Genomic DNA, 24,400 nt, shown 5'->3' with positions numbered 1-24,400 from the left:
TCCCGGTCAGGGCCCATGCCCAGATTGTGGGCCAAATCCCCAGTGGGGCGTGTGCAAAAGGCAGCCAGTTGATGTTTTCTCTCATTGATGTTTCTCTCTCTCTCTTTCTATCCCTTCCTCTCTCTCTAAAATCAATCAATAAAAAAAAATTTAAAGATAGATATCATAAAATGTAGCTTCTTTAACCACAACAGGATGAAGTTAGAATCAGTAACAGAAGTAAAATGGAAAAATTCACAAATCTGTGAAAATTAAATAACAGTATAACCAATGGCTCAAAGAAGAAATCACACAGGAAATTAGAAAATAAAATGCAAATCAAAATCAAGAGATACTATCTCACACCATTAAAATGGCTACTATCAAAAAGACAGAGCCCTCGCTGGAGTGGTTCAGTTAGTTGAATATTGTCCCATGCACTAAAAGGTCACCATTTCAATTCCCATTCAGGGCACATGCCCAGGTTGCAGGTTTAATCCTAGGTCAGGGTGTGTGTGGGAGGTAACTCATTAATGTTTCTCTCTCACATGGATGTTTCTCTCACTTTCCTCCTCTCCCTTTCTCTCTCTTTAAAAAGCAAACTATTTAAAAAAAAAACATATATATATACACACACACATATATGCTTATATATGTACACATATATGCATAAAAAACAAAATAACAAATGTTCGCAAAGATATAAAGATATTGGATTGCTTATACACTATTGGTAGAAATGTAAAATGGTACAGCTCCTATGTAAAACAATATGATATTTCTTCAAAAATTAAAAATAGAGCCCTGAATGGTTTGGCTCAGTGGTTAGAACATTGGCCCATGGACAAAAGGTTCAATTACAGTCAAGAGCACATACCTTGGTTGCAGTTTGATCCCCAGCCCTGGTTGGGGTTGTGCAGCAACCAATTGATGTGTCTCTCTCACATCAATGTTTCTCTCTCTCTCTCCCTCCCTCCTTTTCTCCCTCCCACTCAATCTGAAAATCAGTGGGAAATTATCCTTGGGTGAGAACTAAAACTAAAACTAAATAAATAAACAAACAAACAAATAAAATTAAAAATAGAATTACCATATGATCCTGCAATTCCACTTCTGGGTATATACCCCCCAAAATTGAAAGCATGGGTCTCTACCCATGTTAGTAGCAGCATTATTCACAATAGCTAAAATGTGGCAGCAACCCAAGAATCCACTGACAGATGAATGGATAAACAAATGTCATATATTTTTTATTTATTTATTTATTTTTTTATCCTCACCCGAGGATATTTTTCCATTTTTTGTACAGATAGAGTGGGAGGGAGAGAGAGGAAGGGAGAGAGAGACAGAAACATCGATGTGAAGGGACACATCGAGTGGCTGCCACCCGCACGACCAACCAGGGCCGGGGACAAACTGCAACCGAAGTACATGCCCTTAGCGGGAACCGAACCCGGGTCTCTCCGGACCGCAGGCTGACGCTCTAACCGCTGAGCCAAACCGGCCAGGGCTCATATATTGATATAGGCCAGTCACAAAAGACAAATACTATATGGGGTGGGGGTGGCAAAAGTAGGTTTATAGGTGTTCATGTGGAAACATAAATAATAATACAAGAATAAACTGTGTTTTGTGTACTCACAACTGTAAACCTACTTTTGCCTACCCCTGTATTACACTTCTAAGGGGTACCTACCTAGAGTAGTAAAATCATAAAGCTAGAAAGCAGAAAAGTGGTTACTGGGGTGGGGAAGGAGGAAATGGAATTTAGTGTTTCATGGGTATGAAGATTCCCGTTTTGCAAGATGAAAACAGTTCTGGAGATGGATGGTGATAATGATTGCACAACAGTGTGAATGTAATACTACTAAACTGAACACTTAAAAATGATTAAGATGTCGAATTTTATGTTAAGTGTATTTTAGCACAAAAATGAAAAAAATCTTAAAATTCTACACTAAAAAATCAATTTTACTCTATAATTAAATAAAATTCAAAAATATATATGAAAAGCAAAGAACTGAACTCCCCCAGCCTCAGCTTTCACACATACAAAATAAGTGATCCAAGATTCTAGGCCTTTTTAAATAATGCTTTTATTCACTCTAGTTTTTTATGTTAAAATTTTCCAATACAAAGAAAAGTATAAAAGCATTAAAAACCTCTGTATCCACCATCCTGTTTTAATAAATGATACACTATATATATATATATATATATATATATATATCCTTCTATAAATTACATTTTCACTCAACATGGCTTCTTTTAATTACCCATGCCGATGCATGTAACTACTTCACTTGTTTTTCATCGGTGTATATTATTCAATTGTATAATTATATCAGAAGTTATTTAGTCATTTTCATATTTATGGACAGCTGGACCTACTCTTTCCCTTCAGCAGCAATATCTCTATTTCTACCATCCCAGAGCCCAGGGTCCTTCCACCCTGACCTTCTGTTTCCATAAACCCTTGGTCTGAAAGTGTACACTTTTTGCCCATTGTGTGAGGTCCTACAACATAAACCTGCCATGTAGCAGAGAATGCAGTTAGGATCTTCCATTTTTTAATTCACACATGAGAAAGCATGACAAAAACTGCTGAATCTAGGTGGAGGTCATATAAGTTTTCAGTGTACTATCCTGCTCACTGTTTTGTATGTTTGAAAACTGGTAGAATAAAAGTTGGAAAATAAATATCAAGTAACAAAAACAAACAAAATATACAACAGGAGGGCTTGGCTGGTTTTGCCTGTGGTTGCAACTGGTGGTTTCCCACTTCCTGTTCAGGACCAAATGGGGCCATAGAACGGCAGAGGCTCCAGAATTATTTTCTGGTGAAGTTCAGGAAGTTGGCCAAAGCCCTCACCTCAAAGGTGCTCAAGTAATAAAAGTGGCTACTGATCTGAATGCAGTTTTCATTTTGAAATCTATGTATTTGAATGAAAGCAATTTTCATTCCCTGGGACCCTAATTCTAACAAGTGAGATAAACACACAGATGGTAAAACATCAAGACAGGGATAATTTGAAAGATGATTAACATTTATGAATTACTTAAGTCTATATTAGGTTCCATGTTAAGAGATTAACATAGATCGTCTCATCTAATTGTCACCACCACTCAAGGAAGTAGTTACTAACAGTAGCATTCTTTTACAAATGGGGAAATGGAGGCTGAGACCTTAAACTTGCTCAGAAGGCTTAAGAAGTGGCAGAACCATAACTATAACCTAATTTCATCTAATCTACTTCTATTCTACTATTCAAGATTCCTTCAAAACATATCTATCCAACAGACCACACGTTGAAAACAGGGCACTGTATGAATATTATGTTCATCTAAATGATGAAATACTATTAAGTGATTAGAAATCATGTTTAGAAAAATGCATAATGACATGAGTTAAAAATCACAGTCTGTCAACTTTTAATATATACAAGGTAGCATATATAAAATAATCCCAATTTTATTTTTTAAAAATGGGTATATATAAACAGAAAACTGTGAGGAAATTATACCAACAAACTAACAGAGGAATTATCAGTTCTTATTTTCATCTTCATTGCTCTCTGTAATGTTCGATGTTTTCCTTACAGTGATCATGGATTACTATTATAATGATAATAAAACATTTCTACTTCTTTGTTATCTACTGCACAGCTCCTACATATCTTACCCAAACTTCATCTACTATGCTATACTGATTTTTTTCCTGGAATTGCTTTTGCCCAACACATACATAGTAGATTTCTCACTTGGCTTCTGTAACAACTGGGTGGGCTGACAAAGTAAAAAGAGACCAAGAAAGATTAGTTCACATTCCTCTACTTTGTACTACTTTCCATGCTTGCCCAGATGGAAAAGTTATCTAAATCTTCAGTATTTCTTTTACCCGGGGATGATATACATCCAAACAAATGTTTAAAGCAGAGCAGTCCAAGACCCAAGATGAAGAAAAAAGCAGTTTCCTGATCTGGGAACCTTCAGAGAGACTTCCAAGAGAGGATTTGGGGAGATGAAAATACCAAATCAGAAAATGTGGGCCAACACCATAGAAGCCAAAGATCTCTAGGATAGAACAAAACTAAGTATGCACACATGGAAAGGAAGGCAGTTTCCAGTCTATGTAGCAAGGGAAGAGACCTATGAACAATCTGAAAGCTTCTTCTCTCTTCTAAGCATTAAGGAAAGAATATGCATGAATTCAAGGCAACCACTTGACAGTTAGATGGTTCTCAGGAAAGAAGACACCTGAGCAGCATTCTGTATAACAAAGAAAATTGGTCTCCTTAAACTGCTACTTATTTACTGTGGCTTTTCTAGGTTCCTGGTCTCTTTACCTTCTAAATTTGTAGCATTCATATATAGAACTTTCTCCTCCTTCACAAGAACAGTCTTAACAAAGTTTCTCAGGTCAGAGGCAGTCTCCCAAACACTTTTTATCAATAATGAATCCAAAGTTAAGCCAAAAAGCTGTTCCTTTTAAAGGTCCAGAGTGGCTGAACTGTTGATCACTGGCAAAGGGGAGGCTGAGATGGTAATACCATTCTGAGATATTTAAGACACAAGTGGTTCACCCTGAGCTCATCTCATGAACAGAAAAAGTCCTAGAGATATGAGTCTCCCTGGGGAAAGTTCTGCTCCTTAAAAATTTGCACGTTATAATAAATGGGATCAAGAAAGAGAGGGTCACAGGGCTACTGAGCTCTGGTAATATCATGTGGCCCAAAGGCTTACAGGTTATCAATCTTGCAATGCCAAGATCACATGTCAGGTTGTCCTAATTCCCCTCACCAACCCCCATGCTTCCCACACCTACCTTGGCTCACACCAGCCTGCACTCCTCTCTCCATCCAGCAATGCACTCCCTGCTGTCTGCAGCACAGATGAAATTTCATCTCATCTCCTTCAAAAGTCTCTCCAGACTAAGTCAGTAGATAGTCATGACCAAATAATCCAACTTGCATCACAGATCCACTCTTCTCTACGTATACATGAAAATGAATGGACATAAGGGTTTCAGAGTTCTTGGGGAGGGGGACCATACACTTCCCTGACACAGAGGATGTCTTCCAGCTATCTGCTGTGCACTTTTCTTACCAGCACGGGATGGGGAAAGAGTCCTCTGCATTCAAACTGCACAGCTCAGTGATTCACTCCAGGAGTACCCCCATCCTGCTAGAACACACTTGGATAACCAGGCATATTAAGCAGTGGGTGTTCATCAGACAGTTAAACTGCCTGATCATAATCTATAGCTGGGGAAATCTTAATAGCCACCCCCCTTTCTTTCATGTACTCCTTCAAAATATCCCAGCTCAGAGAGAGGAGAGTTCCAAAAGGCTGGCTTCTCTAAGAGGCTGCCAGCCCCTTGTGAAATCAAGAATGTCACTCTCTTCTAAAAACAGCAGCCACAATGCCAAAGAGAAAGCTGAAAACTAAGAGGCTGACTGCACTCAGAGTCCTTTGTGGTGGTGGAATCCATGGTGACCGGGAAAGGGGAGCGAGTGCTTGCTACCATGATGACGACGGCACCCTCCTTCAGCCTAAATAACAGACTCAAAAGAGACCTGGAAACTCCGAACCAGCCACACTGCTCAAAGCTGCTCCCAGACACTGTAGACAGGTCTGCAATTCACCGGAATGGTGGTGTCTTCAGCTATAGCCCCACCTATCAGCTGTAATACATAGATCTTAGGTTTCCTTCAGGTTCATCTGTGGAATGGGGGGAGGGAGGTATAATAGAAATGGACTTTGATATGCTAATTGTGCTCCAAGAGACCCACTCCCCCAGTATATGGGATTAAGACTTGAGGCTCTTTAAAGATCCTGTGCAAGCTGAGGGCTGCCAAGGATAGAACTGGAAAGTAGGAGAATCCTTTCCATATCACTGATAAAAGCACTTGGGGTCCTGAAAGCAGCATTATTTCCAGATGTGAAGGGACCGGGTCTCCACTTCACATGGAGTTCTGTTAGCACAAGTATCTTGGCAGGAAGGTGCAAAATCAGATGACTCAGACTAGTGGCTGCTCTTTTTTATCTAGTGAGCCTGTTGTGGTTACTAACTAAAAAGCTATGGTTTTCTAGTCTTGGGAAGAGACCATATCATCTACAGGAAGTGTCACCTGTCACCAAGGAGAAAGGATTGGCTGGCTTTTAAGTTGCATCTGATATGAACACTTCTGACAGCTCCAGAGGTTTCCCCAGTTTGGGGGAGTAGAAAACCCCTGCTCTGATCCTCATGCAAAATAAAAAGAAGAAAAAGAAAAAGAAAAGTGTGACTGTCAACATTGAGTATCTCTGAGTATCTCTATCCCTAAAGACCATGGGATGATGTCCCCAAGATGAACTGTTGCTTTCCAGAACCACCCCACCCTACTCCCACTAAAGTATTCTTTTTAAATACTTGAGAAATCTGTCCCATTACCTTTGAGCTTATTAAGAAAGTCACAATTGTACGTGTAATTCCCTCCTCCCACTTCACTTTCTTTCTGCTAGATTTAATTGCTCTAAACTCAGGGTCAGCAAAATATATGGTTCTCCTGTTATGTATGGGGGGGGTGGTAAATATACATAACATAAAATTTACCATCTTAACCATTTTTTGTTTTTTTAAATTTTTTTCCTTTATTGATTTTTTTAGAGAGAGAGTAAGGGAAAAGGAGAGAGAGAGAAACACTGTTGAGAGAGAACATCAACTGGCTGCCTCCTGCATGCCCCCACCAGGGATCGGGCCCACAACTTGGGCATGTGCCCTGACAGGGAACCAAACTGGTGATCTCTTGGTACATGGGTCGACGCTCAACCACTGAGCCACACCAGCCGGGCCATCTTAGAAGTTTTTAAGGATATAGTTCAGTGGCATTAGGTAAATTCACATTATTGTGCAATAATCACCATCATCTAATTCCAGAACTTTTTCATATGGTCTTCCTGTTTTTACAAATAAAATTTTTACTGTAACACAGCCAAAGTTATTAATTTATGTATTGTCTATACAGCTTTCATGTTACAAAAACAGTTACTTAGTTAAAATAGAGATCATATGACCCACAACTTTGAAAATGTTTACTATCTGGTCCTTTACAGGAAAAGGTTGCCAACTTCTGCTCTAAACAAAAATACACACTGGACTTCTAATTCAAAGGAGCACTTGGCTAACAGTCACTAACACAGCCTTTCACATCTTTCCACTAAACTACCCATAAAGATACACGAAAAGATAAAACTCCCCAAATTACTGAAAACTTAGATACACTGTCTCTATTGTGAGAACCTGGGAGAAATATCCATTAACAACAAGGCTAATGCTGAAATGGCAAAAAAGTAATCGGTGGTCAATTCATGCAGGAGAAACCTAAAACAAGACAGAAATGATACCATTGAATTTAGCTAGTTATTAATAACAGGAAAAGAGCAAAAAGGAGGCCAGACGTTTTAAGCATAACCATTTGGGCAGCTTCACCAGGAAGCTGCAACTTTGCACTCCCCATAGAACAACTGGCCCATTCCCTGCGGATTACTGAGGGAAGGGACTGGACAAAGGGGAAAATGGGCACATGTGCAGTAAATTTGGGGTGATGTAGGGAAGGGACCTGTCAGTCAAACCTGGGAATATTGATCATTGGCCAGAGGGGGCAGGGCCAGTGCAAGCTCAGAAAAATTGGGGGATACATAATCCCAAGACAAAGGAGCTCAATCTCTTGGCTCTCTTGCACTCACCCATGTTTCCTCCATAGCCATGTGGCTCTGTGGACCCCACAAGCAATGAACTAATGGACTGTAGCGGGGAACATAAACTAAGCTAGCCTGATGCTGGACTGGACCTGTGCTCCAACATGGAGTTGAAAATCAGAACACTGACTTTGATCTGATCTCTGCTGATAGCAAAATGGGACTCCTTCCTTGATGGGACAAAGGGAAATGTGATCTTGGAAACTCAGGGTGGAATTCCCCAGAAATAAAGCTTTCTACAATATCTCATTCTCCCATGGGGGCCTCCAGAAATTCTCATTCCAGTGGCATCCCAGGAAGCCCACTGCCATTGATAACAGAAAGACATTGAATCCTTCAGCCACTGTCAGCCTCACAGCCTAGCAATCAAGAGTTCTTCACCTAGGAATCATCAAACTGGACAACTGTATCTCCACTACAGGGCTACTACTTTGCTTGCAAGGGAAATCAACAATTCTCCAAATTGGTCTCCATCCATTTGGAGACTCCTTCCCCCACAAATCAGAAGGGCTGATGTGATGGCATTGGTGCTGTCACGTTGCATCCTGGCAGTGGGAGATTTCACAAGTAAAACTCAGGTAGCAATACATGTGGGAGATTGTAGTTTTTCCACACATTTTATCTGTTCAGAGGATCAGAGAACTTACTACTATAGTGAGAGTAAATGATTCCATATGAACGCAGCAGAACACATGAGAGGAAACCTCTACACACTGGGAACAGGGCTAGAAGCTATGTGCATCAACCTGCCAGCCAAGAGTGGAGCTGAGAACTGGTAGTAACCAATATCAAAGAAAACCTGAGAAGAATCAAAGGCAACCCACATACCCTCTATTTGACACACCATAAATAAATCCTCCTTTAAATGTATAAATGTATCCCCCAAAACAGTGTGGTTCCTATGAAAATTTCTGGCTGCAGCAGAGAAATGGACTTAGAGGAAGCAGAAAAGTTTGAATTTAGTGTCTAAACTAGAAGAAATATTTGAGAAAACTGTATCTTCAAAAGAATGCAAGAAAACATGGACTCTATAAAAATAGGTATAGAAAGCCATTAGAATAAAACACATTGAGAAAGAAAGACAACAAACTGGGTAAAAAGAGAGTGCAGCAAAACAAGGAGGAATTACAGAGATACATATTGTAGCAGCAGAAATAAAATTCACATTGGAGATGAGAAAGAGCAAAATCAATCACATTTATATTATGGAAGCCAAATCTGAATCTCTCTCAAACATGCAGAAAAAAAGGAAAGCTGACTTTAGAAATCCAACAAAGGTTGTTTATAAGGAAACCCATTAATATAACATCAAAAATGGGGAGGTCAAAGGAGAAAACCCAAATGAACCTCTCAGTAGATTCTCAAAAAGCATTAGCTAAATTCACCAACCATTCCTGATTGAAAAAAATATATATATAGAATTTAAGAATAAGAATTCCTTAACATTATAAAGGACATCTAATATAAACCAACGATCAACATCAGAGTCAATAGTGAAGCACTAGAAACATTTCCATTAAAATCGGAAGTAAGACATGGCAGGGGAGATACCATGATCATGAAGGTGGTTTCCCCAGGGCGAGGCTTATCCATCGCACTCCAGATGTGCTGACCCCCGCGACTTCCCCAAATGTGGGAAACTCGACTGCATAATTTGTGGTAGTGGGGGACTGCATTAAAAAAAGAAAAAAAGAGAAGAAAATCGGAAGTAAGGCAAGAATTCCTGCCGATACCAGTATTATTTATCATTGTCCTGGAAGTTTTAGCCAATATAATCAGGCTTGAAACAAGGGGGTTGGGGGTTGCTCTTTAAAAGGAGATAAAGTTATCATATGGGAGTTGATACTATTAATTTCCAATATAATTCAAATGAAGCAACTGAAAAACTTTTAGAAGTGTTAAACACTGTGGTCAAATATGAAATAAACATATAAATAAAGATATTTCCTATGTGCCACTAAAAATTAGGTTGAAGATATAATAAACAAGTGGCATGATAAACTATAACCTGTCCAGGAATGGCTTTGATGAGAAATATGTGGAAAACACGCACACCTCTAAAGAACATAAAAGAAAACTTGAATAAATTAGGAAGTATACTATGTCTTTTCCTGGATGGAGAGACTCACTACTGTAATAATGCTAATAAAATTTTAGGTTTAAATAATTCTGATCAAAACTAATAGGATTTTGGAGAAGAATCTGACAGTAACATTCTACGTTCATTTGAAAGGAAAAAATGATTCAGACTCAATAAGAAAAAAGTGTGGGTCAAGTAAAAAGCTGGGGAGACTGGCAAAGAGAAACCTGGCCTGCTAATTGTTGCAAAGACAAGAGTATGAAACTGGTGGAGAGCCCAACAGAGACATCAATGCACTAGTACAACAAGCCCTCCAAATAAACCCTACCATATATAAGAATTTATGTATGATAAAAATGTAACAGCAATATTCATAGGAAAATAGTTATTCAACAAACACTGCTCAAATAAATGAAAAATTTGGAGGAATATATCCCTACCTCATAATATTCACCAAGTAAATTTCAGATAAACTTACAGCTACATATTTTTAAATGATTAAAAACTAGATCATCTAACTGATCTTAGAATGGGAAAAGTCTTAAAGACTTCAAGCATAAAAGTACTGGAAGAAGTTACCATGATCTGAACACGGCTTTTGGAAACCAATCAATTTAACCAATAAAACACAAAATTTACATTAAAAACATTGTCAACAGTTAGAAGACATTCTGGGGAAAACATTTACTGCAAAGTTGACGAAGAATTAATACTCTTTACATATAGACAACTCATGCAGATCAACAAGAAGAGAAACACCCCTATATAAAAACTGGGGAGAGAACATGAAGTAACAACCCACAGATTAAAATATATAACGAATAATTAGCATAACATGTATGTGTTTGAAATTTTCCATAATAAAATATGAAGGGAAATAAACTGAGGAAAAAGCAAGGAGGAAAAAAACAAAAGAGAGAGAAGACACCAGGGAGATGTGGAGGGAACTGAGGAGTACCCGGATACACTGCATCACCACCCACTTTCTTCTCCTTTAGGTTTGCAGAAGGGAATGTTATTTATTAAGAACCCATGAGGCAGGTTGATTCATATTATGGGAATAGGTATGTTTCTCAAAGGTAACTGAGACACAACTTTTTTTAATCTCCGAAGAAGTGTTCAATTGTATTTGGAGGCTGAGTATCACGATGTTTCTAAGCTGCTCAGAAATAACAAGTCTTAAGACCCTCTTGAATGTGCTGAATTAGCCCACTGAAAACATGTATCAATCAGTGTCTGCATATCCTTCCTTCCTTGAGCAAGGTACCAGGGTGGGCTAGTTCTTCAAATTAGTGATATCTCTGATCTCCTCCCTATCTCTGACCCCCACAATTTTCAGACCTGTTTTCTCCTTGATTATGCCATTAATGTCAAATAAAATGTTTAAATGTGCAAAGCAAACTGAGTTGTTTTCTTCTATCTTTAAGCTTGTCCACCTTTAGTTAAATTTAAGAAGGATGGATTTTCATTTTGATAATAATCTTAAATTACAAACATAATGTCTAAACCAGAAAGATTAAATATAAATCACATTATGCTTCCATCCATCAATAAAATGTTCCATGCATTAAATAATATTTGTACTTATTCAAATATTTACATGCTTTAATCTATTATGATTAGGACTAGTCAAATAAAGCCACTTTTAGCTAAACTTTTCAGATTGATCAAAGCTGTGGGATTTCTACCTAGACTGTATTTCTATGATTTTCAATCTCCTTCCATTTAATATACTAGCTGTTTTCCACAAATTCATGCCCAATATTTAAAGAAATTTTAATAGGTAACTTTTTTTCAAACTTAATAGCAGGATTAATAAGCACAGAATGGACTTCCGGTCATGATGGTGGTGTAGGTAAACGCGGTACTCACCTACTCCCACAACCACATCAAAATTACAACTAAACTACAACACAACCATCATTCAGAACCTCCTGAAATTGAGCTGAAAGGAAGTTCTACAGGTAAAAAATTAAAGAAGCAGGCACATCGAGATTGGTAGGAGGGGCTGAAGCGCAGATGGTCTGGCCCATACCCACCTGTGGTAGATAAAAATCAGGAGGGACACCTTGGCTGGGAAGGTCCTCCCTGAGGAGGGAGGGGTCCCCATCCCACAACAGGCACCCAGATCAGGGTTCCAGTGCCAGGAAGAGAATTCCCCATAACTTCTGGCTGCAACACCAGTGGGAACTGACACTGAGGGAGGCTGAGGCTTCTGGAGTCCTAGGCAATTCTGCTTAAAGGGCCCGCAAATGGACTTAATTAGATTTGCTCCCTCTAAGCTCAGGGGGAGGCATCTTGATGGGCGCCAGAGACATACTGGGAAGAAATGGGCTGTTTGGCCTCAGGACAAGGGTTAGAGAGGCAGCTTTCTCCTGGACAGATGTGCTGGTGGAGGCTGATGTTCCTTTGGTGAGCCCTTCCCTGGGGTGGCAGAAGGCTGCCATATCTGGGACTCCAGCGACCTGGGCACACAGTTTGCCCTGCCCTGTTGATTCCCTGAGGCCCCACCCCACCCAAATTTCAGGTCCAACCAAGCTGTTTCCAAAGCCTTTACCATAGGATTGTCCTGCTTCAGAGTGTCCTAAAATCTCTCAAACAAGCAGCATCTGGTCTCAGTGAGCCCCATACTTCTTGTTAAGTGGCCCCAGGTCTGGCACTAGAAGCAACCAGACTTGGTTCACAACTTGGCTTTTCCTGGGCACCTCCAAGCCCAGCACAAGAAGCAGCCATCTGCAAATCACTTTGTAGCTTATGCCTGATGGCCCCAGATAGAACACAGGCAGTATCTGATCTTGCCTTAGAGCCAGCACACCCAGTGGACACCTTCAGACCACATCAAAACACCACCACCCAACTACCTCCATAAGTGACACACTCAATGAGCAGACTCAGTGAGTACCAGAGCCCTGATGAAGTACATCTTGCACTGTGTGGTGGGCCCCTACACAGCTGATCCTCCAAGGGAGTCAGAGGTCAGTGGTCAATGGGCACAGCCAGTCCTTGCAGCTGATCAGCCTGAGTAAATCCCTCCCACTGTGTGAACAGCAATCAAGACTCAATTAAAACAGATGGGTATACAGTCCATACTAGGGGTGCACCTTGAGGGCCCCGCTGGGGTGATCAGGGAGGCAGAACCACTGGATCCTACAGGACACCTATAACAACAGACCACCCTAGGAAGCCTAGGAGACATAGCAACTCTAGCTAATACATAGAAACAATCACAGGGAAGCAGACAAAATGAGGAGACAAAGAAACATGTCCCAAATGAAAGAAAAAAACAAAACTCCAGGAAAAGAACTAAACAAAATGGAGATAAGTAATCAATCAGATGCAGAATTCAAAACACTGGTTATAAGGATACTCAAGGAACTTAGAACTTCAAAGAACTTACTGAGAACTTCAAGGAACTTAATCAGAACTTCAAGGAACTTAGTGAGAATATCAACAACATAAAAGAGGACCAGTCAGAAATGAAGGATGCACTAACTGAAATAAAGAATAATTTACAGAGAATCAATAGTAGAGTAGGTAAAGCCAAGAAGCAAACCATCAATTTGAAATATAAGGAAACAAAAAACAACCAATCTGAACAGAAAAAAGAATCCAAAAAAACAAGCATAGTGTAAGGAGCCTCTGGGAAAACTTCAAGCATGCCAACATTTGCATCTTGGGGGTGCCAGAAGGAGAAGAGAGAGAACAAGAAATTGAAAACCTATTTGAAACAATAATGACAGAAAACGTTCCTAACTTGCTGAAGGAAACAGACATAAAAGTCCAGGAAGCACAGAGAGTCCCAAACAAGATGAACCCAAAGAAGTCCATACCAAGACACATCATCATCAAAATGCCAAAGGTTAAAGACAGAGAATCTTAAAAGCAGCAAGAGAAAAGCAGTTTGTTACCTACAAAGGAGCTCCCATAAGACTGTCAGCTGATTTCTCAAAAGAAACTTTGCAGGCCAGAAAGGAGTGGCATGAGATATTCAAGGTGATGAAAAGCAATGACCTACAACCAAGATTACTCTATCCTACAAAGCTATCTTTAGAATCGATGGACATATCAAGAGTTTCCCAGACAAGAAAAAGCTAAAGGAGTTCATCACCACCAAACCATTATTATATGAAATGTTGAAGAGTCTTCTTGAAGGAGAAGAACAAAATATAAACAATAAAATGGCAACTAATACATATCTATCAACAATTGAATCTACAAATAAAATGAGCAAGCAGAGCAAAAACAGACTCATACATACAGAGAACTTTTTGTTGCTTGCTAGATGTGTGGGGGCTAGGGGGATGGGTAAAAAAAGATGAAGTACAAATTTGTTCTTAGACTGATGAACCTCAAAGGGAAGGGGGAGCAAGAGCAGGATGAGATAAACCTATTGGTTATGCATATAGCATAACCAATGGACACCAACAATAGTGTGGGGAAAGCAAAAGGGGGACGGGATTGGGGAGGAGAGTGTCAATGGGGAAAAAAAGGGGGGAACATCTGTAATACAATAAAGATGAGTTTAAAAAAATAAGCACTGAGTGGTCTCTAAGGATATATTGGTTTTACTCAAACCTAAGTGAGGAAAATAATTCTGTAGCTTTGATATTGAAGGAGCTGGTAGATAGTTGTTCAGTTAAGAACTACTCAAAGGAGCCCAATGAATAAAAAGAAGATTGCTCAGATTCAAACAGACACAGAATAGCACTGCATTTACAGACACAACAAAATAAGCAATTCTGGTACTGCTATATGAACATGTACAGAAGAGCCAAGAACAGGAAGGATAAAAGGCCTTCAGAGGTCTAAGTCTGGCAGGTTGGAATTCTAAGAGTTGGAGCAATTAGAGATCAAAAAAACATCATTACTAAGGTTGCTATAGTGGTGGACCAGGCACAATCCCTTCTAATCATAATTCCATGTTCTGAATACATGCTTTCCACTGAGGCAGTCTTTCTAGCAGCAGACTTAGCAAGTCACATGTCAAATGAGGAGCACATAAATGAAGTTCTCTGGGACCCAGCCAAAACACTGGATAATGGTCATTCTCTCTTGTCAAGAGTACCATGGGAACCTTGTGGAGAATCCTACCCATTCTGGACTCTAATGAGAATTGCTAGCCCCTGCCCAGCATGGGACATGAGGCCTGCTGGGCACAGCATACCCCTTTCCTGCACTGACTGGGCATGCTACCATAAAGAACATGCCAGCCTCTGCTTAGCTGGAAAGCAGACAAATTCATGCATGGTTGGTATGGTAAGGGGACAATAGAAAAAAACAAGAGATGGGTATACAGTGATCATCAGTGAACCCACAGAACACACTGGCATAAAAACCACAATAGTGCCCACCTGTGTACATCAAGATTTAGGAAATTTTAAATAGGATGTTTTTGTGGTTTTAACCCCTTAAATAATACTAGAATAGCAGAAAATATTCACTTAAGCAACATAAGGAACTGATTAGGAGCACGAGCTCTGGAGTCACAGAGACATTGGATCAAATCCCACCTGCATCATTTACCAGCCACATAAGTCACTGAAACTTTCTGAATCTCCATTTTTTAAATCTAAGTGGGAATACTACTTGTAACTCCCACATAGGTTTGTCGGAAGGATTAAATGAGACAATACATGTTAAGTGATTCCCACTGTGCCTAGGAACATAGTAAATCTGCCTCAGCGTTAGCAGGAAACAAATGAGAATCCTGACTCTGCCACTCTGTAATTTTAGCCAAGTTATTTAATATCTCTTGGCCCAAACAGCTTTTTTTGTAATGTGATAATATATTCCCTATCTCACAGCACTATTAGAAGGATTAGATGAGAACATTTAAGATAGAATACTTTGAAAACTGCCCTGGCTGGTTTGGCTCAGCAGTTGGAGCGTTGGCCTGTGGTCTAGAGAGACCCGGGTTCGGGTCCCGCTAAGGGCATGTACCTTTTTGCAATTTGTCCCCAGCCCTGGTTGGGTGTGCGGGTGGCAGCCACGTGATGTGTCCCTTTCACGTCGATGTTTCTCTCTCTCTCTCTCTCTCTCTCTCTCTCTCTCTCTCTCTCTCTTCCTCTCTCTCCCTCCCACTCTATCTGTACAAAAAGTGGAAAAATGTCCTCGCGTGAGGATAAAAAAAAAAAAGAGAAAACAGTAACACATTATACTAATGCAAGGTAGGGTTATTTTAAGAGCTGTCTACTTTCGAAAATATCGATTTTTAACCTCACATTGCATGTGGTATTTCTACACAATAGAATAATATGCACACATGAAAATGATGTGCGTGGTAAAAACTTAGATGAATCTCCAAGGAATTATGCTAAATTAAAAAAAAAAAACAAAAAAAAAAACAGGCAATCCCAAAGGTGACATACTGTGTGACGGTTCCATTTATTTAACATTAATGAACAGACAAACGTATAGACATGGAGAACAGATTAGTTGCCAGGGATTAGGGACAAGGTTAGCTGGGAAGGTGGTGGGTGTGTCTATTAAAGGACAACAGGACAGATTCACATGGTGATGAAACTGTTCAATACCTTGACTGTATCAACGTCAATATCTTGGTTGTGCTATTGTACTATAGGTTTACAAGAGGTTACCACTGGAGGAAATTAGATAAGGAATACAAGGGATCTGTATTTTTCTTATAACTAAATCTATATTATGATATGATATGAAGATATATGATATTTATTACGTTATATAATTATCTCAAAATATAAAGTTTAATTTAAAATGATGTGCACGATAAATTTGTAATAAAATAGGGAAAACATATCATTAAGTGAAGAAAGCAGAATAGAAAACTATAATTAAAGAAGACAAAAATAAAGGAATGAATATAAATGTTGAGAGATAAGAAAAATAAGGAAGAGAAAATCAATAAAGATAAAAAATGAAAAATAAGTAAAAAATACATAAAATAATAAAAATGATAACTATATATAAAAATGGGTTGTATAAAGCAACCAAAAATAGGTAAAGTGCTTATTAACCTGATTTAACATAAAATATATATCTATATTTTTTAAATAAACAAAATACCAGAGAGAACAAATAAGAGACAAGATTAAGCCCAAGAAAGAACACATGGCTATAGATGACAAGATAGATTTTAAAATTATAAAATAAGAGGATTCTACACACTCAACTAAATTAATGGCAACAGATTTATGAAGTCTGAAGACATGGATAATTTACCTGCAAAATACAAATAACCAAAATTGACTCAAAAAGATTTGAACAGACTAACATAGAAGACATGGGAAAGGTGAGTAAAGGTCTACTAACTGAAAAAGGCACTAACACCAGATGGGCTTCACACTAAGTTTTATGTGATCTTCAAAAACACATCATTTCTTTTATCCATTTTGAGTTTATTCTTGTGTATGGTGTAAATTGATGGTCTAGTTTCATTTTTTTGCATGTAGCTGTCCACTTTTCCCAGCACCATTTATTAAAGAGGCTGTCTTTACTCCACTGTATGCTCTTGCCCCCCTTTGTCAAATATTAATTGAGCATATTGCCTTGGGTCCATTTCTGAGTTCTCTGTTCTGTTCCATTGATCTATCTGCCTGTTTTTGTGCCAGTACCAGGCTGTTTAGATTACAAGACTTAAATGTGACTCATGAATCCATAAAAATCCTAGAAGAAACTGTAGGCAACAAAATTTCAGACATCATATGCAGAAGAATTTTCACAGATACATCACCTAAGGCAACAGAAACAAAGGAGAAAATGAACACATGGACTACATCAAACGTAAAAGCATCTGCACGGCAAAAGATACAATTATCAAAATGGAAAGGCAACTCACCGTATGGGAGAGCATAATTTCCAATGATATATCAGATAATGGGTTAATTTCCAATATATATAGAGTGCTCATACAACTTAACAAAAGGAACACAAAGAACCCAATTCAAAAATGGGCAGAGGAACTAAACGGACACCTCGCCAAACAGGACATACAAATGGCTAAGAGACATATGAAGAAATGCTCAACATCACTAATCATCAGAGAGATGCAAATTAAAACAACAATGAGGTATCACCTCACACCTGTCAGAATGGTTGCCATCAACAAATCATCAAACAATAAGTGTGGGCGATGGTATGGGGAAAAGGGGACTCTAGTCCACTGCTGGTGGGAATGCAGACTGGTGCAGCCACTATGGAAAACAATATGGTGTTACTGAAAAAAATTTAAAATGGAACTGCCATTTGACCCAATGATCCCACTTCTAGGAATATACCCCAAGAAGCCTGAAACACCAATCAGAAAGAATATATGTACCCCCATGTTCGTAGCAGCACTATTTACAATAGCTAAGTTCTGGAAACAGCCCAAATGTCCATTTGTAGACGAATGGATAAAAAAGCAGTGGTACATATACACAATGGAGTACTACGCAGCTGTAAGAAAGAAAGATCTCTGATCCTTTAAGAAGACATGGAAGGACCTGGAGAGTATTATCCTAAGTGAAACAAGCCAAACAGAGAAAGAAGTATCATATGATCTCACTTACTTGTGGAACACAGTGAACATAATAGTCTGAGGAATGGGGTAGTCCCAGAGACGTGGAAGTGGGGTACAGACTGACAATCCCCAGAAGAGGGTGTGGAGGGGGAGAGATAAACCACAGAACTTATATGCATGTATGCATGAACGATGGACATGGACAACAAACCTGGGGACAGGGCAGGGAGTGAGGGGAAGGGGGGAATCAGTGGGGGAAAAAGGAGAAACATCTGTAACAAAAATAAATTAATTTTTAAAAATCAAAGAAAAAATACATCATTTCTAAGGGTAATTCAAGTATCGCAGGCCAGAGAAAAAGAGGGCACATTCTGCAGTTAATTTCACATAATCACCATAATTTTAATTCTTAACCATGATGAAAAAATGACTCCAATCTTGTGAACACTGACACCAACTTCTACATCAAAGATTAAGAAATAGAATCCATCAATGTAATAAATAATAATATACTGTGATTGGCAGGGCTTATTCCACTAATGTATCTATCGACATAATTCATTGTATCAAAAACGTAAATGGAAAGAAAAAAAAAAACACAATCAAGAAACGTCTGGAAAAGCGTTTGACAGAATAAAGAAAGCATTCCCTTTTAAAATAGTTTTTTATCCTCACCTGAGGACATTTTTCCATTGTTTGTTCAGACAGAGGGGGAAGGAGAGAGAGAGAGAAACATCAACTTGAAAGGGACACATCGACTGGTTGCCACCCACATGAACCAACCAGGGCCAGGGACAAACTGCAACTGAGGTACGTACCCTTAGCAGGAACCAAACCCGGGTCTCTCTGGACCACAGTCCAACGCTGTAATCACTGAGCCAAATCAGCCAGGGCCCCTTTTAAAATATTTCTAAGTAAATATGGAAACTATGTAAATATAATAGGCTATCTAACAAATGCTACCAATATTGAGGAACACAGAAAACATTTCAATTGCAAATTGGTTTTAGACATAGTAGCACTATTTAACTGTGAAAACAAAAATTTGGTGAGATTGTAAGAGATAAGAATTATTTTTCAATCCAATAACCTTTCTCTATTCTAAAAGGAAGCATTTAGAAATAGAAAGAACAAAAATATTCTACTTATGAGGAACAATAAAAAATGCTATTAATTCTTTAAGAACTATATCAAGAATAGCATGGAATAAATATATATATATCATATATTTATATATATATGAATAAATAAAACTGAAATACATAAAAAAAGATTTAAAGAAATGAGAAAATTTGTCCAGCTGGTGTGGCTCAGTGGATTGAGCAACATCCCATGGACTGAGAGGTCCCAGTTCGATTCCCGGTCAGGGCACATGCCCAGGTTGCGGACTTGATCCCCAGTAGGAGGCATGCACGAGACAGCCAATGGATGTTTTTCTCTCACATAAATGTTTCTCTCTCTCTCTCTCTCAAAAAAAAAAAACAAAAAACAATAAAAATATTAAAAAATTAAAACAAATGTGAAAATTACAATTTGTTAGATAAAATAGCTATATTGTTTTTTTTTAATCAATTTTCCCAAAACTGAAATATAAATTTAATGCAATTTTAATTAGAATCCAAATGGGGGTAAGGGTTGAATAAAAGTGATATGAATATAGAAAAATGGCAGCGGAGTGAATGGAAACTACACAGACCATCTCCCAGGACCAAACTGGAATTACAACGAAAATAAAGACAATTCTTCAAGAAGGGGCAACCGAAAGGAAGCTTGGAGGACCACATAACCAGGGACACTGACTCAATGCTGGTAAGCTGGCGAGGACGCGAGGGGGGCAGGGAGTCCACGGTCCATAGCGGCCTGAGCTGGGACCTGCACCCTTGGCGGGGACCTGCTGCAGCCTCAGCTGAGACCTGCAGCAGCCTCGGCTGGGAACTGCAGCGGCCTTGGCTGGGACCTGGGGCCTTGCCTGGTTCCTGCGACCTAGGCTGGGAGCGGAGCCCTCGGGTTAAAGTCCCAGGCATCTCCACTGTGCAGATTCCGGACAGAGGCTAAATTGGCAGCAGCCACTCACCTTGGGCTCCGGCAGAGGGAGGGCGGACTGGACTGGAACTGTGTGGAAACACTCGGGATTTGGAGGGAGCAAAGAGCTTTTGCTGAGTGCAGCCACCCAGGACTGTGGTCATCTTACTCCTTCCCAGGGCCCTGGGGAGAGGTGATGGCCCCTCCCTCGGAGATTCAACCCCACCCAGTGGCCATTGAAATGCTAATTGAGGCCCAATAATAACCAGCAGCTGCCCCACCATCAGGAAATCCTCTTACACTGAGCACCTGAAGGAGTTTTTCATTCAACACAGAAATCAAGGTTCTTCAGGTGACCACTAGTAATAGCTTACAGGCAAAAAAGCTAGTGGATAACTACCATTCCCTGGGCTAGCATCTCTAAACAGTAAAGTTAAGACTTGATAGTGGTGTTTAAAGTAGGTCATCCCTGCCTCATCCAAACCCAGAAGAAGAAGCCACAAACAACAGAACACCAACACCCACAGGAAATATTTGGCAGGCTCCAAAGCCCACTGTGATAGCCAAAATGGTGAAACACAGAAACAAAAGCCAAATGAAAGAACAAGAGACCTCTACCGAGGATGAGATAAATAAGGTGCACTTAAGCAAGTTAACAGAACTAGAATTCAGAGCCAAGACATTGAGGAAGCTAAACAGCATGTGTAAGGATATGAGCACGATGAGTAAAGACATAGAAATGTTGAAAATCAACCAGTTGGAAATTAAAAACCGCCAAGAAGAAATGAAGAATGGCATATCAGAAATAAAAAATAAAAAAAAGAAACATTGGAAAGTCTAAGTAGCAGAGAAGAGGAAGCTGAGGACTGGATCAGTGAATTAAAAGATAGGGCAGAAAAAATCGACCAATCAGAAAACAAAAAGGTAAAAATATTTTACAAAAAAGGAAAACAGCTTAAGAGAACTGTGGAACAACAGGAAACGTAATAACATTTGCATCATAGGAGTCCCTGAAGAAGAAGAAAATGAACAAGGGTTAGCAAATATATTTGAAAAAACAGTGACAGTAAACTTCCTTATTTTGGTGAAGGAAGAAGGCATTCAACTTCAAGAAGCACAGAGAGCCCTGGCCGGTTTGGCTCAGCGGTTAGAGCGTCGGCCTGCGGTACAGAGAGACCCGGGTTCAGTTCCCGCTAAGGGCATGTACCTCGGTTGCAGTTTGTCCCCGGCCCTGGTTGGTCGTGAGGGTGGCAGCCACTCGATGTGTCCCTTCACATCGGTGTTTCTCTCTCTCTCCCTCCCGCTCTATCTGAACAAAAAATGGAAAAATGTCCTCGGGTGAGGATAAAAAAAAAGAAGCACAGAGAGCCCCAAGTACGAAGAACCCAAACAGGCCCACACCAAGACACATGGTAATCAAAGTGTCAAAAATTAAAGACAACAAGAGAATCCTAAAAGGAGCAAGAGAAAAGCAACAGGTTACCTACAAAAGAAAAAACATAAGACTCTCAGCTGACTTCTCAACAAAAACATTACAGGCCAGTAGGGAATGGCATGAGGTAATCAAGGTCATGAAAAACAAGGATATGAATCCAAGACTACTCTACCCAGCAAGGCAATCATTTTAAATAGAAGGTCAAATAAAGAGCTTCTCAGACAAAATAAAGGCTAAGGGAATACATTAGCACCAAACCTGCACTGCAAGAAATGTTAAAAGGACTGCTGTAATTAGTAGGAGAAATGGGAAGAAAAATAGAACCACACTAAACAAAAATGCCAATAAATAAGTGCATATCAATAATCACCTGAAATGTAAATGGACTGAATGCTCCCATAAAAAGACACAGAATAGCTGATTGGATAAGAAAGCATGACTCATCTATATGTTGTTTACAAGGGACCCATCTCACAACAAAAGACTCACATAGGTTGAAAATGAAGGGAAGGAAAAAAAATCTTCCAAGGAAATGGAAAGGAAAAAAAAAGCTGGAGTAGCAATACTCATATCTGATAAAACAGATTTCAAAATAAAGGCCATAACTAGACACAAAGAAGGCCACTGCATAATATTGAAAGGATCTATCCAACAGGAAGATATAACCTTGATAAACATATATGCACCCATTATAGGAGCACATAAATATATTAAAAATCTTCTGGAGGACTTCAGAAAAGAAATCGATAGCAATACAATCATAGCAGAGGACTTCAACACCCTGCTGACATCACTAGATAGATCCTTTAGACAAAATATTAGCAAGGAACCAGAGACTCTAAATGAAGCACTAGACAAAATGGATTTAATAGATATCTACAGAGAATTACACCCCAAAACTACAGAATTCACATTCTTCTCAAGTGCACATGGGACATGCTCAAAGACAGACCACATGTTAGGGCACAAACTAAGTCTCTACAAGTTCAAGAAGACTGAAATCATATCAAGCATCTTCTCAGATCACAATGGCATGAAACTAGAAATCAACTGCAAAAAGAACATGGAAAGACATATGAACACATGGAAGCTAAATAGCATGTTATTAAACAATGAATGGGTTACTGAGGAGATCGAGGAAGAAATTAAAAACTTCCTGGAAACCAATGAAAATGAAGACACAACAACACAAAATCTATGGGCTGCAGCTAAAGTTCTGGGAGGGAAGTTCATAGCACTACATGCCTACCTCAAAAAACAAGAAAAATCTCTAATAGACTATGTAACCTCACACCTTAAAGAACTAGAGAGAAAAAAAAACAAAAACAAAAAAACAGAGCAAGTAGAAGAAAGGAAATAGTAAAAATTAGAGCCAAAACAAATGACAGAGTCAAAAAAAAACAATTCAAAGGATTAATGAAACAAAGAGCTGCTTTTTCGTAAAGATATACAAGATTGATGTACCCTTAGCTAGACTCACCAAGGAACAAAGAGAAAGAACCCAAATACACAAAATCAGAAATGAAAGAGAAGTAACAACTGACACCACAGAAATACAAAAGATCGTTAACAACTACTATGAATGATTATATGGCAACAAGTTCGATAATCTAAGCAAAATGGACAAATTTCCAGAAACACATAGTCTCCGAATAGTGGACCAGGAAGAGATAGAAAATTTGAACAGACCAATAACAAGAGAAGAAATTGAAGATGTAATCAAGTCTCTCCCAGCAAACAAAAGCCCAGGCCCAGATGGCTTCACGGGGCAGCTTTACCGAACATTCAAAGAAGAACTAACACCCATTCTCCTCAAACTATTTCAAAAAATTCAAGAAGAAGGAAGACTTCCAAACTCCTTTTATGAGGCCAGCAATATTCTAATCCAAAACCAGAAAAAGACACCACAAAGAACGAAAACTATAGGCCAATATTCCTGATGAACATAGATGCCAAAATCCTGAACAAAATACTAGTAAATCGCATCCAGCAATACACCAAAAAAATTATCCACCATTACCAAGTGGAATTCATTCCAAGAATGCAAGGCTGGTACAATATTCGCAAATCAATAAATATGATAAACCACATAAATATAATGAAGAATAAAAACCACATGATCATATTAATAGATGCCGAAAAAGCCTTCGACAAAATCCAGCATCCATTTCTGATAAAAACGCTCAGCAATGTGGGAATAGAGGGATCATATCTTGACATAATAAAGGCCATATATGAAAGTCCTACAATCAACATCATACTCAATGGGCAAAAACTAAAAGCATTTCCCTTAAGAACAGGAACAAGACAATGATGCCCACTTTCGCCACTCTTATTTAACATAGTAATAGAAATCTTAGCCACAGCAATCAGACAGGAAGAAAAAATAAAAGGGATCCAAATTGGAAAGGAGGAAGTGAAACTGTCATTATTTGCAGATGACATGATACTATATGTAGAAAACACCAAAGACTCGATCAAAAATTTACTAGACTTAATAAATGAATTTGGAAAAGTAGCAGGATACAAAATTAACGTCAAGAAATCGATGGCATTCTTATACACCAAGGATGAACTCACAGAAAGTGAAACTAAGAAAACAACCCCATTTACCATTGCGGCAAAAAAATTTAGATACCTAGGAATAAACTTAACCAAAGAAATGAAG

The 24,400-nt window shown here is 39.0% G+C and overlaps 1 protein-coding gene and 1 pseudogene across 3 annotated transcripts in view; one reads left to right on the top strand and one right to left on the bottom strand.

Moving 5' to 3' along the window:
* TMEM164 (transmembrane protein 164) overlaps nt 1-24,400 on the bottom strand; it is a 241,658-nt gene that overhangs the window by 104,846 nt on the left and 112,412 nt on the right. The gene's annotated exons all lie outside the window — the stretch shown is intronic.
* LOC118636876 lies at nt 9,251-9,394 on the top strand (annotated as a pseudogene).

The sequence above is a fragment of the Molossus molossus genome, unplaced genomic scaffold, assembly GCF_014108415.1.
Source record: "Molossus molossus isolate mMolMol1 unplaced genomic scaffold, mMolMol1.p scaffold_m16_p_2, whole genome shotgun sequence".
NCBI classification, from domain to species: domain Eukaryota; kingdom Metazoa; phylum Chordata; class Mammalia; order Chiroptera; family Molossidae; genus Molossus; species Molossus molossus.
The sequence above is the reverse complement of the archived record's forward strand: the minus strand, read 5'-3'. Positions and strand labels throughout refer to the sequence as shown.